Source organism: Homarus americanus, unplaced genomic scaffold (assembly GCF_018991925.1).
Source record: "Homarus americanus isolate GMGI-L3 unplaced genomic scaffold, GMGI_Hamer_2.0 scaffold27202, whole genome shotgun sequence".
Taxonomy (NCBI): Eukaryota; Metazoa; Arthropoda; class Malacostraca; order Decapoda; family Nephropidae; genus Homarus; species Homarus americanus.
In genome coordinates this window covers 25228-40498 of record NW_024716512.1, presented here as the reverse complement: position 1 = coordinate 40498, position 15271 = coordinate 25228, and the positions used below count along the sequence as shown (strand labels likewise).

Sequence of the window (15271 nt, the reverse complement as noted above, 5' to 3'; positions counted from 1 at the left end):
TAATATAGAAAAATATCTAATTTATTCTTATACTAGGAATGAAATCTCTAATAAATGTATATTAAATGGTTTCCTTAACGTGAAAATAATATAGCTTTCAAAAACTCCTCCATTAAATCATTCACTTAAGGGAAAAGTGTGAAAAGTATCTAACGGGTCACTGACACTCTGACGATAAAAAGATGAGCAGGACCAATTGAGATCGAAATTACACTGACACTCTCCCGTAACTTAATACCCTTTTCACATCCCCGAATACGAGAAGAAAAAAAAATCATCGTAAGTTTTTTTTTTTACGTGGGGTGGGGTTAGTGGTGAGGGTACGGGGTGGGGTTAGTGGTGAGGGTACGGGGTGGGGTTAGTGGTGAGGGTACGGGGTTGCTAGGGGTGGGGTTAGTGGTGAGGGTACGGGGTGGGGGTGAAGGAGGTAGAGAATTCGGTTCGTACAACATCTGAGAGAAAAACAAATATTACAAGTAGTTCCACAAGTCAAGGGAGAAAATATTTACCAAGAATTGTGAACGTGACGAGATTTCCACATTGGTGCATATACCACACCAAGAAGGACCTCTGGGGTGCATACATCAAACTCGCCCCCTCAGAGCATGTTATTCAGACCTTCAATATACATATGGCTCTCATGTCGCAGGCTGAGGATCATTGTGGAACTGTGAGTGTCAAGTACTCGGCTGAGTTTCACGCTCTACGGGAGTTAAAATCTAACACGCAAACTTTTTTAAGGGAAGTTTTCGATCCAAGTCACAATGCCAAAGAAATTTCGGAGTTGGGGAATAGTCTGTCGTTTGACTTGGCCACAGGAGTCAAATTTCTTCGCTTGCAGTTTGTTATTCCTCTCACTGAAAATATATTAGTATCGTGTCGAGATGTAAAGACTAATTTTAGATATAGTTAGAAGTTAAGTGTCTTTTACATATATTGGTACTAAGACCCAGGTGATACTCCAATCAGCAACTTATTTCATCTTTGATTATGTAAAGTATTTTTCTTTTCGTTTTTATCCCTGAAGAAACAATATGACGCTGATTTTTATTCTAGTCGACTTTCAGTTGTGTGGAGGGCGGGGCACTTTTCACTGCTTCCCACTCTTGTTATTGATGGTCTCCAATACCTCGACCACTGACAAATATCTCCTCCAGATCTGTACTGACAATATGTAAAATCACGAACAACGTCAGCAGCTGGCCTCTCTTTTTTTGTATTGACAGATCGTGTCATGCATACATAACTCTTAGGTAAAGAACATCGAGGAGCCTTTACGGAATACAACTCTCAGCTATGTAGAAAATCATAGGAGCTGATGGATTATCTGCAATCCACACGTGATATCCCGGCGTTCTGGACGGTTAGCTTTTAGTGGGTTTACTCAATTCTTGCTCTAGCGTTTGCTTATTGACTCATTGAGCGTCACTTCCTGGAACGCTAAACAAAAGCCAAACATTTCTTCGTTGTCGCCTGGAAGGACTCCCTGACGTCTTCTGCATTATACAGATACATACAGTGTGAATATTGTATCTCCAACAATGGTTCCACTAACAGAGGGAAGTTGACGGACTGACGCTCAATACTGTGGACAAGAGTAACAATCATGAAGGAATAAATATAAGCGCAGGTGGCTAACGGTGGCCAACTACGGTGGTAAGAATAATCGCTAGTTAAAACTGGCCGGCGCGTCACGCACCTCGGACACTCTGACTGATACGCTCACACGCGATCATGCACACCCACCCGCACCACTATTAAGCGTAAATATATCTACAGTATATATATATATATATATATATATATATATATATATATATATATATATATATATTCATGCTTGTACGAAGGAATGTTTGCATATGTATGCATGCGCAAAGTGTGTGTAGGTAAACAACATATGCAGTACGCATTTTGTACCTTTGAATAAACATTTATGTGGAATAGGTTGAACAGAATCACGAGGTTAAGTTTTAAGAACTGTTTATTATTGAAAACCATAAAAACAGCAACTTCTAGACTCACATCGCACAATAGAATCACAAAAGATATCGGTATTAGAAGATATAATTACCCTTTTCTATATGGAGAGATAGATAAGAGAGAGAAAGCGATAAATAGACAAATAGATAAAAAGAGACAGAATTGGCAAAAAGCAAGGATAGATATTCCTCTGAATCATTTTATATAAAAGCTTTGGGTAAAGTTCCCTTAATTCGGCTTATATATAAATAAGTTGTGGGGTTAAGTTACAAACCCAAATGGTCTTTTCTCCATTTATTGATAAAACTATATTGGTCACAATCTATTAGCAGATGCACCGTAATTAACACTACTCTGTGAGTGTTAGTTAAGGACGGGGGCTGAGTTAGGTCACCCGTCCGATTCTCGTGAGCTTCAAGTGAGGACTGGACTTTGGGAGGACTGGTGCCTGTGAGGGGAGCTCTGAAGGAGAGGCTGGGCTAACCCTACATTCTCAAGGTCGGCTTACTGATAGAGGAATTTCCCCTAACGTGAACAGCACATGGCATCTCACAGCTTATGGAAAATTACAGTAGGGTGATTGTATTATATAAACTAAATGTATTAACCCAAATTTATATAATTGGTATTGCCATGAGACAGGAGCAAATACATTTTAACAGTGTAAGAAGTACAGGGAGAGAGAGAGAGAAACGCGAAAATATTACCGTAGGCGATATGCTTTAAATAAATAGTTTGTTGTACAGTATAGCGGTGAGGACTGCTGACGCTTGACCACCTCATGCACACAATAAACCTGGAGCATTCACTATTAAACTGTACACAAATATCCACAAACACGCAAATACCTATGGACATTCACTATTCATTAAGTTATCCACATGTGTCAGTGATATGGAGATTACTATCCAAAAATATCCATTCTTCACAACCACTCATTAATTTTTACTATTTGCTGTATCTATGTTTAACAAAAATATCCGTAAAAAACAATACTCATAAACATATCATCAATTATCTAATCCATCATTAGTTTAAACAAATATCTTTCTCTTCCCAAACAGATATCCACGAACATCCACTATCCAGAAGTAGATAACTAGTACTACGCAATAAATATCTATAATTATCCACTGCAAGGGAGTAAATAAACCCTATATCCAAATATTTATCTACAACTATCTATCTCTAACCACCCACTATCCACATATAGCATCCACAACTATCCACAGTCCAAAATAACAACCAATCCTAAACAAATATACCTATAACTAGCCACTATCCACAATCTATCAATATCCAATAGCTCACTAAGATATTACTGAACCAGATATCCAGTGGTTTAATTATTCACACCTTTATTAACGTGGTCACGAACGAGTGGGAGTATTATTGAGATATTTCTAGTAATTGTCTTCGTTTGTTGATACTGTGACGAGTGAATGTTTACTAGTGAGAATATTTTATGAAGGGCCGGTGTTATTACTGTACTGTTATGCTGTGGTAGGTGGGATTGTGGGGTAATTATTGGTCTGTTTTTCTTATATTCGTTGGCAATTCGTTGTTAGTTTGTATTGTTATTGATGTGATTGGTGATGTTATTCTTGTTGTTATTATTATTATTGGTGTTGCTTTTATTATTGTTTGGTTTAGACACGTTGCATTTATTATTATTATTATTTGTAGTAGTAGTAGTAGTAGTAGTAGTAGATAGCTACTTATGTATTAGGATATTTAATATTAAGGTAATTAAATGGTGACGAAGGTGTGGCTATTGGGGGAGGTTGGAGGCCATTTTAGTAGTAGTAGTAGTAGTAGCCTTATCATATCAACACTAAAATCTTACATTAAATAACACCACGACAAAGAAGAGTCAGTACAGGAAACTCCAAAAATAGAGAGAAAAAAAATCGAAAAAAACACAAAAAATAATACAAATAAATATAAGAAAGCAGGCAAGCGACCCCAGGCTCTCACAGGCAAATCCGATAACTTCTGCTACTTTAAGACCAAGAGCTTTAGAATATATACGTTCCCTTAATCTTAGAAAAATTCTTAGAGTGTAAAACTGCATCACATAAGTATGATAAATGTTGATATTCTGTCAAGAAGGAAGATGATCCCTTAAGCTGTGAAGATTAATTGAGTTCAACGGAGGAATTTAGAGCGTAAATAAATAATGAAGGGAACTTTGTGTGTGTGTGTGTGTGTGTGTGTGTGTGTGTGTGTGTGTGTGTGTGTGTGTGTGTACGAGATAACTTTAGGTTAAGAAGTGGTCAGGATTAAAATCTTCAAACTCTTAAGAAGAAAAATAATTTGGTCTTTTGTTTGAATGAATTCTTAATATATCTTTCTTGTCTCTCTCTCTCTGTTTTGTTATATATTATTTCTCTCTCTCTCTCTCTCTACTATAACTGAAAACCCGTCAACCAGAGAGCCAGCCATAGCAAACACCACTATGAACCAAAGAGACTGTCCCGGGTGTCGTAATAGCGAGAGAGACAACTGTACACTGCACCACTAAATTATTAACACATAAAACACAAGCATCATCTCAATGTCTCGTCCAAAAGAACTAAAGCATTTTCCGACCATCAGTACTAATACACGAACCTTCTAAATTAAAATCCATCAAAATAATATCAAGAATGGCCTGATGGTGTATAGGAGGGAGAGTTAAAAGCAATGGCGTCGATAAACCGTAGGATAGACAGAGTGACGGATAACTCCCATGGCCTAACATGCTCCCGCTCTGTGGTTGTGCATATATGGATGGACAAGCGTGAAACCTCCCTACCAAACAGACGGCCTTGAACGGGGCTGAGGGAATACATTAACTCAGCCGCAGATATGAGCACCAAAGGCCTGTATAGAGTAACACACGACTACGAAGGGGGGAGGCAGGGGAGGAGGGTGGAAGGGAGGGAGGCTAGGTAGGAGGGTGGAAGGAAGAGAGAAGCGGGAGAGGGGAAATGAGGAGAGCGGGGAAAATGGGGGAGGGGAGGAGGTAAGGGGGGTAGGACAGACAACAAAAGGCTTCACACGAGCGAGAGGCCATTTACAACACTGGTGACGGACAGACCTGACGCCCGGCTTGGAGGAGGAGGTCGTCCCACAGCCCTCCTGCCCAAAAGGTTGGGATGATCGAAGCGACACCAGCACCAGACTCCCCCCCTCCCTCCCTCACTTCACCAATCACGCTAAAAACTCCCTGTTTGTGTTGCATAAAGAGACGCTCGTGCAACAGTCGAGCCCTCGTGCTATTGATCCCATGCATTAGCGTCGTGGGCTTCACATACTGCAAGTCTTCATGAATTTACGCTTCAATCTAATCCGGAAAGATTTAGGCCAGGCCACCTGAGCATTGTCTTGTTGCTATCAGAGTTACGAAAGGTGACATATATATATATATATATATATATATATATATATATATATATATATATATATATATATATATATATATATATATATATATATATATATATATATATATATATATATATATATATATATATATATATATATATATATATATATATATATATATATATATATATATATATATATATATATATATATATATATATATATATATATATATATATATATATATATATATATATATATATATATATACATATAGTAACTGATAGCAACAAAACAATGCTTAGGAGATACATCATCTATATGCAATATTGGGTCCAAGAAGCAGGTGTATTTATCTATTTATTTATTTAAACATTTGAACACACCATTCGGTTGGCACTGCCGACATGAGAATATTTATGTTCTTTGCAGTATGTCGAGCTTGACTGTAATATATTTCCGAGGATTTCCTAGCAGTGATCAGCTCTCCAGGCCAGAATTTTATACAAAAATTCATACGATGAAAGATTACCTTGATTATAGAAACAAAGACGTATTTATCTCACATAAACAGCCCAACTAACCTGGGTGCTATAACGCCATCAAAACAACACTCTGAGCTTCCTGTAACTGGATATGTCTTCCTATTTTCTCTGGTTAACAACAGACCAAATCCTACCCACAAATTTTCGAAATCCGAAACCTTGTTTTTCTTGGACCTACACTGACACAAGAGGCGACAGGACTGAGTGAAGTAACAATGACGCTAATGTTGACCTGCAGGCATTGTTTCAACTGACAACAATCCTAAAACAACAAGAGAGAAGGTTTTTTTCTCTTGTGATAACGTTTTAACCTTTACTACCTGCTGCCTCCTCTCTCCCACCTGAAGCCCACGAAAAAGCTTTTGACATTTACCCCAATGTTGGTCACCACTGTCTGTGTCTTGCGAGTGAATAAAAGTAAAATTTCAATTGTTAATTACCCGACCAGATGCACCTCCGTCTGAGCAGGACTTCTCATGTCCTTAACTGTTGCCACCTGTGTGTCGTGTCTCGTCTTCAACCATTATATTCTCTTTATCTCGGTTCTGAAGATTACTATTTGCTCGGTTTTATATTCCCTTGTAATTTATTATCTCATTTTGCCTTCGTCGTCCCATTCATTTCAGATGTCAGTGCAGTTCCGCTATTTATATTCAATAGCTCGCTCTCTTTCTCTCTCTCTCTCTCTCTCTCTCTCTCTGCTAGTATGTTAGTCTATGTTCTCTCTCTATTTCTCCACATATCTCAATCTTTCTGTCTACCTGTCAGTATCTATGTCTCTCTTAACATCTCGGAAACACATAACATCAAGAACTCTTCACCCCCCAAAGACTCCTTCCATTCAATTTTCACAGCATCAAAGGAATATCACGAGACGAGAGGTTAAAAACTGACGTACAAAAGCTCACGAACGCGGAAATTGGCTTCCAATAGTGAGGTGGAAGGCCTGGTGGGATGCACAGGGAGGAAGATAATAGTGTTTGACTTACAATATACAAGAGGGAAAATATGCTTTGAGAATGAGTGAACGAAGTAAAACAGAACATATGAGGAGAAGAATTGTTATTGACCAACCTATATATAATTGGAGGAGAGACTGAGACAAAATTAATTAACGGAAATAACAAATAAAACAAGATAGAAATATGGGACAAGGAAGAATGCTTTAAGAAATGTGGAAAAAAATTTATTGTATTTATAAAAAAAGCAACTGAAGTATAAAAAAAAATCTAAAGTAAAATAAAGCGAAAAAAACGAAGAATAGTAGAAAACTCAAAGATAATAGAACATAAGAAGTCGGATTTAAAAAAAAGAAAGGAAATGAAATAAATTAAAGTAAAAAGCTACAAATTACTGATCACAGATCCAAATTCCTCAATTAAAACGAACCAAATTAAAAAATATAGCCAAAATAGAACAGAAAATATGGAATTAAGGAACACAGATGAAAAGAGGATTAAGAGATGGAGTTGAATTATACAAAAAAAAAGTTAAATTGAATAGAAAGATAAAAATTATGAAACACAGAGGAAAATATTACGAAAATTAAACTAAAATAATTCCAATGTTAAAAGCAATACAGCGTTATCCTTCCTTTAATACTATACAATATATAACATTTATGAAATTTAAATAAAAATAAATGATTAACAATAATAAGTGAACAAGAAGAAATAACTATGAAATATAAAGAATAAATATACCTATATAACATAACACATACGGCATATACGGTATATATTTATCTATCTATACTTCTGTACTTATGCTTGTATCTGTACTTGTATCTGTGCCTATTTACGGTATACATTTCTGAATTAATACGAACAATTGAAATTAATGCAACAATAAGAGCCATTAATACGTATTTACATAAAGGTAATTGCAAATTCACACAACACTCTAGGTTAAGTGCAAAATACATATTCCCCTGATGCACATAACTTTACATGCATAATCGTATTAGCATTAATATGTGTGTAAATGCAATCATAGATGGTGTTTTCAAATATTATACATGAATACGACCACATTATTCATACACACACACACACACACACACACACACACACACACACACACACACACACACACACACCAAAAAATAGTAAATCATTATAGATTTTATTTTTCATCGGCATTTTAGCTCAATAAACAATTAATTCATATTTCTAACACGTAATTGATTAATACGAAAATTCTACACAAATTCCACATAAATTAATCTAATAATGAAGACTTTTGTAGGAACTTTTAATTAATTCCTTCCTCTATATGACTTATCAATATACCTGTACAAGACAAACTGAAATATATACGCACGATCATCAACAGGTAAGAATGACTTAATTATATTCTACCTGAAACTGATTACAGAAGATACAATAGCGGATATTATAACACAATACCTTACCACAGGGGTGAAAAAAAGAGATATTAACTATGAAGCCATTAACTTGGTTTAATAGTCAATTACAAAAGCAATCAAAACTTTTACCACAGCTGTTAGCAATCACGTTAAATAACCTCTAGCCTGTGGCAATTATGGACACTACATATTGTTATTGTTTTAGTAGATTCGAAAGTTGTAGTGATGCAGTGAAACGAAGCAGGAATCTAGTCTAGTTAATGTTCTTTTGTTAATGTCAGCTCGAAGTATGATGTGGGTGAGTAGGTTTTGTTTGTGTTAAGTTGTAATTTGATGCAGTTGATTTCATGATATCAAGTCGATGCTTAATGTCGGTTCTTAAATCTTATCTTTATTACGTCAGGTTTTATTTTGATGCAATTGAATTCACTTTATCATACAAGGATCAGTTGGTCTAGTTTGGTTGGTAGATTTTTTTATTGTTATTGATATAGATTCGATAACGAGTGGAGTATTTTTAAGCCATGTAGATACAATAATTACTTCATTTCAGTATGTCATTTTAGAAACACTGAGGTAGGTACAGGTAAAATAGTATAGGTACAGAAGCAGGTGAGAAAGATACAGGTGAGGAAATAATTTGACAGGTATATATATAGATAGATACAGTTATTTTAAGAGATAGATACAGTTATTATAAGAAAAGTACAGGTGCAATATGACAGGTACAGGTGCAGGTACAGGTACATAAATTTCAACATGGAAGCATTACATTCACACATTTTGAAGGAATCACCTTATTTTTGTACATAAAGAAGAAACAATTAATAGTAATACAGGTAAAGTACAGGTAAGAATACAGGTACACACACACACACCTTCAACCCATTAACACTATATAGATATTATTCATCAGTAATGTTCCACGGTAGGTCACGTCAGCATTCACCTCTCAGACAGAACACTAGCGCAGAATGCACAATTCGTCTCCTGACATTATACAAAGCATTTCACCACGGAATCATTTCAGTCTTAATAAGTCAAGGTGAAATATCTGACTTTTAGATCTTCTTTTTGTGTTTGAACGCTTCATCTAATTAATTTGGAATTAAAAATACAGGTAAAAAGTCCAGGTACATGTTCAGGTAAGTAGATTTCTTCATAATGTTTAACACAAGAACACTATTCAAAGTCTATGTACATTATTACTTAAACATCGTCTTTTGTACATATAAGGTTAGTACTTTCTATATAAATATTAAATAATCTTCCTTATAATTTCTCGTATAGTATAGTTAAACGTTTATCTTTACTGACAAACGTTATAAACATCGATCATAACATCACAACATCGACCTGCTTGAACGTTTTCCTCCATGTCGAATGTGAAGGTCCTGTGCCTTAAGTTTATATTATATCCACATAATGCTGAACTGAACATCAAAGGCTTATTTCCGTAAATATTTGGACGAAGCTAGACCCTACGAACAAAGTCAAAGGCCAAGAGGATGGGTAGGAGGAGGAGGAGAAGGAGGAGGAGGAGGAGGAGGGGAGGAGGAGGAGAAGGAGGAGGAGGACGAAGAGGAGGAAAAGAAGAAGAACGAGAGAAGGATGGGCAAGAGGAGAAAAAGAAGAAGGAGGAGCAGAAGGAAGAGGAGGAGGAGGAGGAGGAGGAGAAGGAGAAGGAGTAAGAGGAATAGGATAAAGAGGAAGACTGATAAATCTTCCAGCGGTCACATGCAAACTGCATCACCGAGGAACCATTTCAGTCACCCATCTACTTTAAACATAAACCTTCCCCCTCACGTGAGCTAATGCAGACGCCTATTTTAAAAGCAAGACATCGCGTGACTTCGCAACAGAGAGAGAGAGAGAGAGAGAGAGAGAGAGAGAGAGACTCCTCGCGTGGTGGCCAGGAGCAGGTGATGGTCGTGGTGTTGGTGTTGGCCTTGAGTCTTTAAAAGAAGCTGAGAAGACAGTCCTTGAGTACAAACACTATCACGCAAGTTGCCCAAAAGCTCGCTTAAAAACCCATTTACATACGACGCGACGTGACAGGGAGAGGATGCGTCATTCAGTGGCTGTATTGATTGTGAGACTCTCGGCGCTGTGGGTGTTTTATGTTTTAAACACCTCAAGTTGTCTAATATGCACTTGTGATTCTCAGGAGCAAAGGTCTATAGAAGAGGCCACAAGGCGCAGGTGGGTGATGCTCCGGTGATGTCATATTGCGGACTCCTGAGCTTTGCACTCTCTCTCACACATTACAGACAGAAATTTATTGTTCCTCATATTATACTGTGTTATCTCAGTATCTCATATAGAAAATAATACTAGTCGAGTGTCTATTATTGCATATAACTTTAGCTAAGGACACCAATCAGTACAGTGTGTGATACAGATACAGTGGCAGAGAAAATAAAAAGATAAACAATGCTTTTTTCAGTTTTTGCATTGAAAGAGGTACAGCTTGAAATAGATTCACCATAACTATATGTACATTTCTTTACAGATTTACTTTACTCCTTGTTCAGTTATTCTGTTAATAAAGAGGCCGTAGACGTGAAGTGACATATTCACAAAAAATATATAAACTTTTTTTCTGTCAGTAAGTTAAACACCAATATTTTTTTTTCCGTCAGTGAGAGAGTGAGTCGGAAAATGATCCACATATTTTGAGGTGATTGGCGCAGGTAATAACTACTCAACCTAAAACAGAGCAAGAGTGGAATTTGACCAATTACAGAGCGAGTATACACACCTCTGATAGCGCCAGCCTGTAATTTATTGGCATTGTAATCGCGATGCTCATTAGCCGTGGGAGTGGCGTTAATTTTTGGCTATTGTGTTTCGATATTGAGAGAGGCATCAGTCTTGTCCGGTAAAAACACACAGGCTCTCTGTTGATGACATTGAATATGATACAAGGGTCGGCAGCCTATTGAAGAGGAGTGAATAGGGTTCATGCTTATTGATCGTGTGAATAAAGTTCCTGTTTGTTTGTGTGTGTGTGTGTGTGTGAGAGGGGGAGACAAGTTCGTGCAATACAGTTATAATTCACCCATCTTTACCTCCCCAACTCCCCCACCTCAACACTCCTGCAACACTCACCTCAACACCACCAACACTCCCCCACCTCAGCACTCCCCCACCGTAACACTCCCCCACCCACCAGGCCTTACCTAGCTGTCTCGAGTCTCGATAACCCAACATAGATCTGTATATTATTCACATTAGTTGACGTAAAAGCCTTTGTAATGTGTAAATGAATAATAAAGACGTATACATAGTGAAGAATGGTAATGGTGGTTAGTGATGATGGTGGCTGTTGGTTGACAGTGGTTGCTGGTGGTGATAGTTGATGATGGTAGTTGTGTTTGGTAATGATGGTAGTGGTGGTAGATGGTGAGTGATGGTAGTAATGGTGGTGCGTGGTGATGGTTGTAATGGTGGTTGTGGTTGGTAAGGATGGCTAAGTGGTAGTTGTGGTTAGTGATGATGGTAGTGGTGGTTGATGGCTTTGGTTACTATAGTGACAGGTGTAGTTTGAGAGATAATTATCGTATCTGGTAAAGTAATGATGATGATGATGATGATGATGATGATGATGATGATGATGATGATGATGATGATGATGATGATGATGATGATGATGATGATGACGATAAAACCAGCTCATTTACATATAACATTCGATCTTTTACATATATATCTTATTCATTTTATTATTTTACATTTACCTGCTTCTCTCTTATCTAACTCATCTCATTCCATTCATTTACTTTATTCACACATACACAAACAAATTAAATACATGTCAGAATTCGAATATACTTTATTGCCGGTAACTTAATCATACGCCGGTCGACTTCAACACCGGTACACCAAAATTACACCGGAAAATTAGCTATTAACACAGTCATTTACACTGTATAAAAGACCGAAATGAAATATAGATGAAATAAAGACAAGTAAATATTAGAGAAAAACAAAATCAAAATTCAACTTAACCAGAAATTGAATACTATATCAGATATAAATTTTTGATGTAACTTAAAAACAAACAAAAATCTAATTACAACTGGATTTATTTACCATTAATAAGATATCCACTGACTTGACATGACATAAATTTGTCTTATTTTAATCCAGGAAGAAATAAAGCGACACAAGAATGATTATTTGTGTTTATAAGGTTCCATACGAGTCACACATTCGAAATATTTAAATTATCAACATTTGGCTGTGGTATTCATTGTGATTTTTATGTGTTTTTTGATCGTGATATTTTACGTTCTTGGTGATTTTTCCAGTGAGTCTAAGTATTCACGATGGACATGGTGAAGAATACAGATATGTGGAGAAAATAATAGAATGGAGTTTATACTGATATTCTGAGAGTGTAATTTACTCAAGGGATTCTGTAAACATAAACACGAAGGGACTCTGTAAACTCAAACATCAAGGGACTCTATAACAAAGACATCAAGGGACTCTGTAAATTCAAACATCAAGGGACTCTGTAAACACAAACTTTAAAGGACTCTATAAACACAAACATCAAGCCACTCTGTAAACACAAACATCAAGGCACTCTGTAAACTCAAACATCAAGGGACTCGATAAACACGGACTTCAAGGGACTCTGTAAACTCAAATATCAAGAGCTAACGTTTTTAGCACTAAGAAACAAGAGCTAACGTTTTTAACACTAACAAAAACACTAATAGATTACTTCCTTTATGTATTACGATATCGTCTGCAGAACCAGTCCACAAACCATGAACTCTAACAACGAAATAATGAAAAAAAACATCAAATTAATTCGTATTTACCTTACCCCAACCGTTCCCAGTATGCAAATATATGCAAATAAGTTAATTAGTATAGCACAATGTATAGACAAATAATACATAAAGGTAGATAAATGAATAAATAAATAAATACGTATATAATTCTAGCAGTCATCTCCTGAGCCATTCCCACGCAACCAAGTTAATTTTTTTTCCATTCTCTTCTTCGTTTCAGTTGTGGTAATCAACCTAATACTCGTCTTTCTCATCTAACTGACCGACATTGTTTTCCCACATGAGAGAGGCTTATAAATGTATATTGTCAACTGTACGATCAGCCCCCACACACACACACACAATAACACAGCTAAAACTAATTCTCTGTAAGTCTCGTTAGTTTGAATGGCTTCGTGTTCTTTAAACTGGAGTATAAATTTCTCTATAACAATTTCGGTATTTAGATAATAATAAATCTTAGTTTAGATTATGACATCCTACTCAGAAAGATCATCATATAGTATATATATAGAAAAAAAAAGCCTTAAAACAATATCACAAATGTCATATCGTTATTTAAATACCCCCCAAAAAATGTCCCTCTAACTTATTAAACAAATATAATTTTAAGTATAAATCACAGATATATATATTAATCACCAATTAGTGTAAATATCACTGATTAATAGCACAGATTAATACTGATACACGTTTCGTCCTCAAACCTGATATATAATGAAATATTCCTACCTACCAAATATATCTTTCAGTAACAAAAGGATACAGGAATATCAATTTCAACATTCCTCATTCTCGGTAGAACAGAAACGTACCCAGTTGGAATCAGCAATCCAAGACAGTGTGCTGCTCAATACGATGAATACCACTGCGTCGAAACCTATCCTACAAGTTCCCCCAAAGGACCCCAGGATAGGAGAGCCTGGGCCTGGGATAAAGACAATGCTGGAGAGGTCTTATTATCCTACTGTTATCCTTCCTGCAATTCAAGATCCCAAAGGCTGCCGGGGAGTATCCTTCTAAAGCCCTTAACGATTTCTCCTAATGAGCAGATGTTCGGGAGGACGGAAATGACTGGGGTCTTCTTGCCATTATATTGCTTGCTTGTACGTGAAGTCTAATTACCTTTCACCCTACTCCCTAAAGGTCCTCCCGCCTGGTTATCCAACTGACTGGAGTGAGGCGGTGTTTGATTCACTCACTGTCCTCCTAGCTTCAGTCCTGAGACTCGATAATGATATTGTAGATGTCGTTCTCCTAGCGCTTCTGCATTATTTCTAGTTTTCTTTCTCTTTCTTCCTTTCTTTTGCACTTAATTTTTCTTTTATCCTATGTTCTTTCTCTCTCTCTCTCAAATTATCTGTCCATCGATCTTTCTTTCTATCTGCTTCTCTCTCTCTCACACACTCTAACTGATCTGGATTAAGTGCTATGTAAGAAGGATATAAAACTTGGATCAAAGCAACACGAGCTACCTCCCACATACGACTTGAATCTCTACAACATCCTACACACGATGGAAACAGACCACAGCAGGGATCCTCTCAAAGCGTGGCACTATCCTTAAATCAAGTCACTTGTTTTGTTTACAAACTTTCGTACAGCAACGCAGTATTGTCGTTTGTTAGAGCCTCCCAATTACGATGTTATTGTGTAATGTAAGGTCGTTACTGAGATGCTTATTCCGAGATAGATTTTACGTATTGTGGTTTAAAGGAGGATAGAGAGAGGAAAGAAGATGAAAAACAGAGAGACAGACAGACAGAACGTATACACCTGACACAATCAAGAATATTCTTTAGTTATCGCAGTACAAGGTTAATTAGACCTCATTAACCAAGACCTTAAATATATACACAGGTAAGTGATAGTTTACTGAGGCGCTGAAAGACTTGTAATGAATATGAATGGAAATAACTGAGTGTTGTTGATATAACTAAGGACAAGGAGGAGGATGAGGAGGATGAGGAGAATGAAGAGAAGGAGGGAAGAAGGAGAAAAAGGAACGAGGAGGAGGAGGAGGTGTGTGTAATAAAGTATGCAAATTAGTTGGAATTTACATTTTATTGTGTTTTATACTAATTCATGTTTATTGATGGAGGATTAACATCTACATTTAACATTGACTTAATTATGTATTTCTCCAAGCATATAACTTGTACATGAATACTTGAATGTAAAAGAAAAATGGTATTAGT

The 15271-nt window shown here is 36.6% G+C and overlaps 1 protein-coding gene across 1 annotated transcript in view; it reads right to left on the bottom strand.

The window, feature by feature from the left end:
- LOC121858161 (zwei Ig domain protein zig-8-like) overlaps positions 1-15271 on the bottom strand; it is a 113545-nt gene that overhangs the window by 85339 nt on the left and 12935 nt on the right. The window lies entirely within an intron of this gene.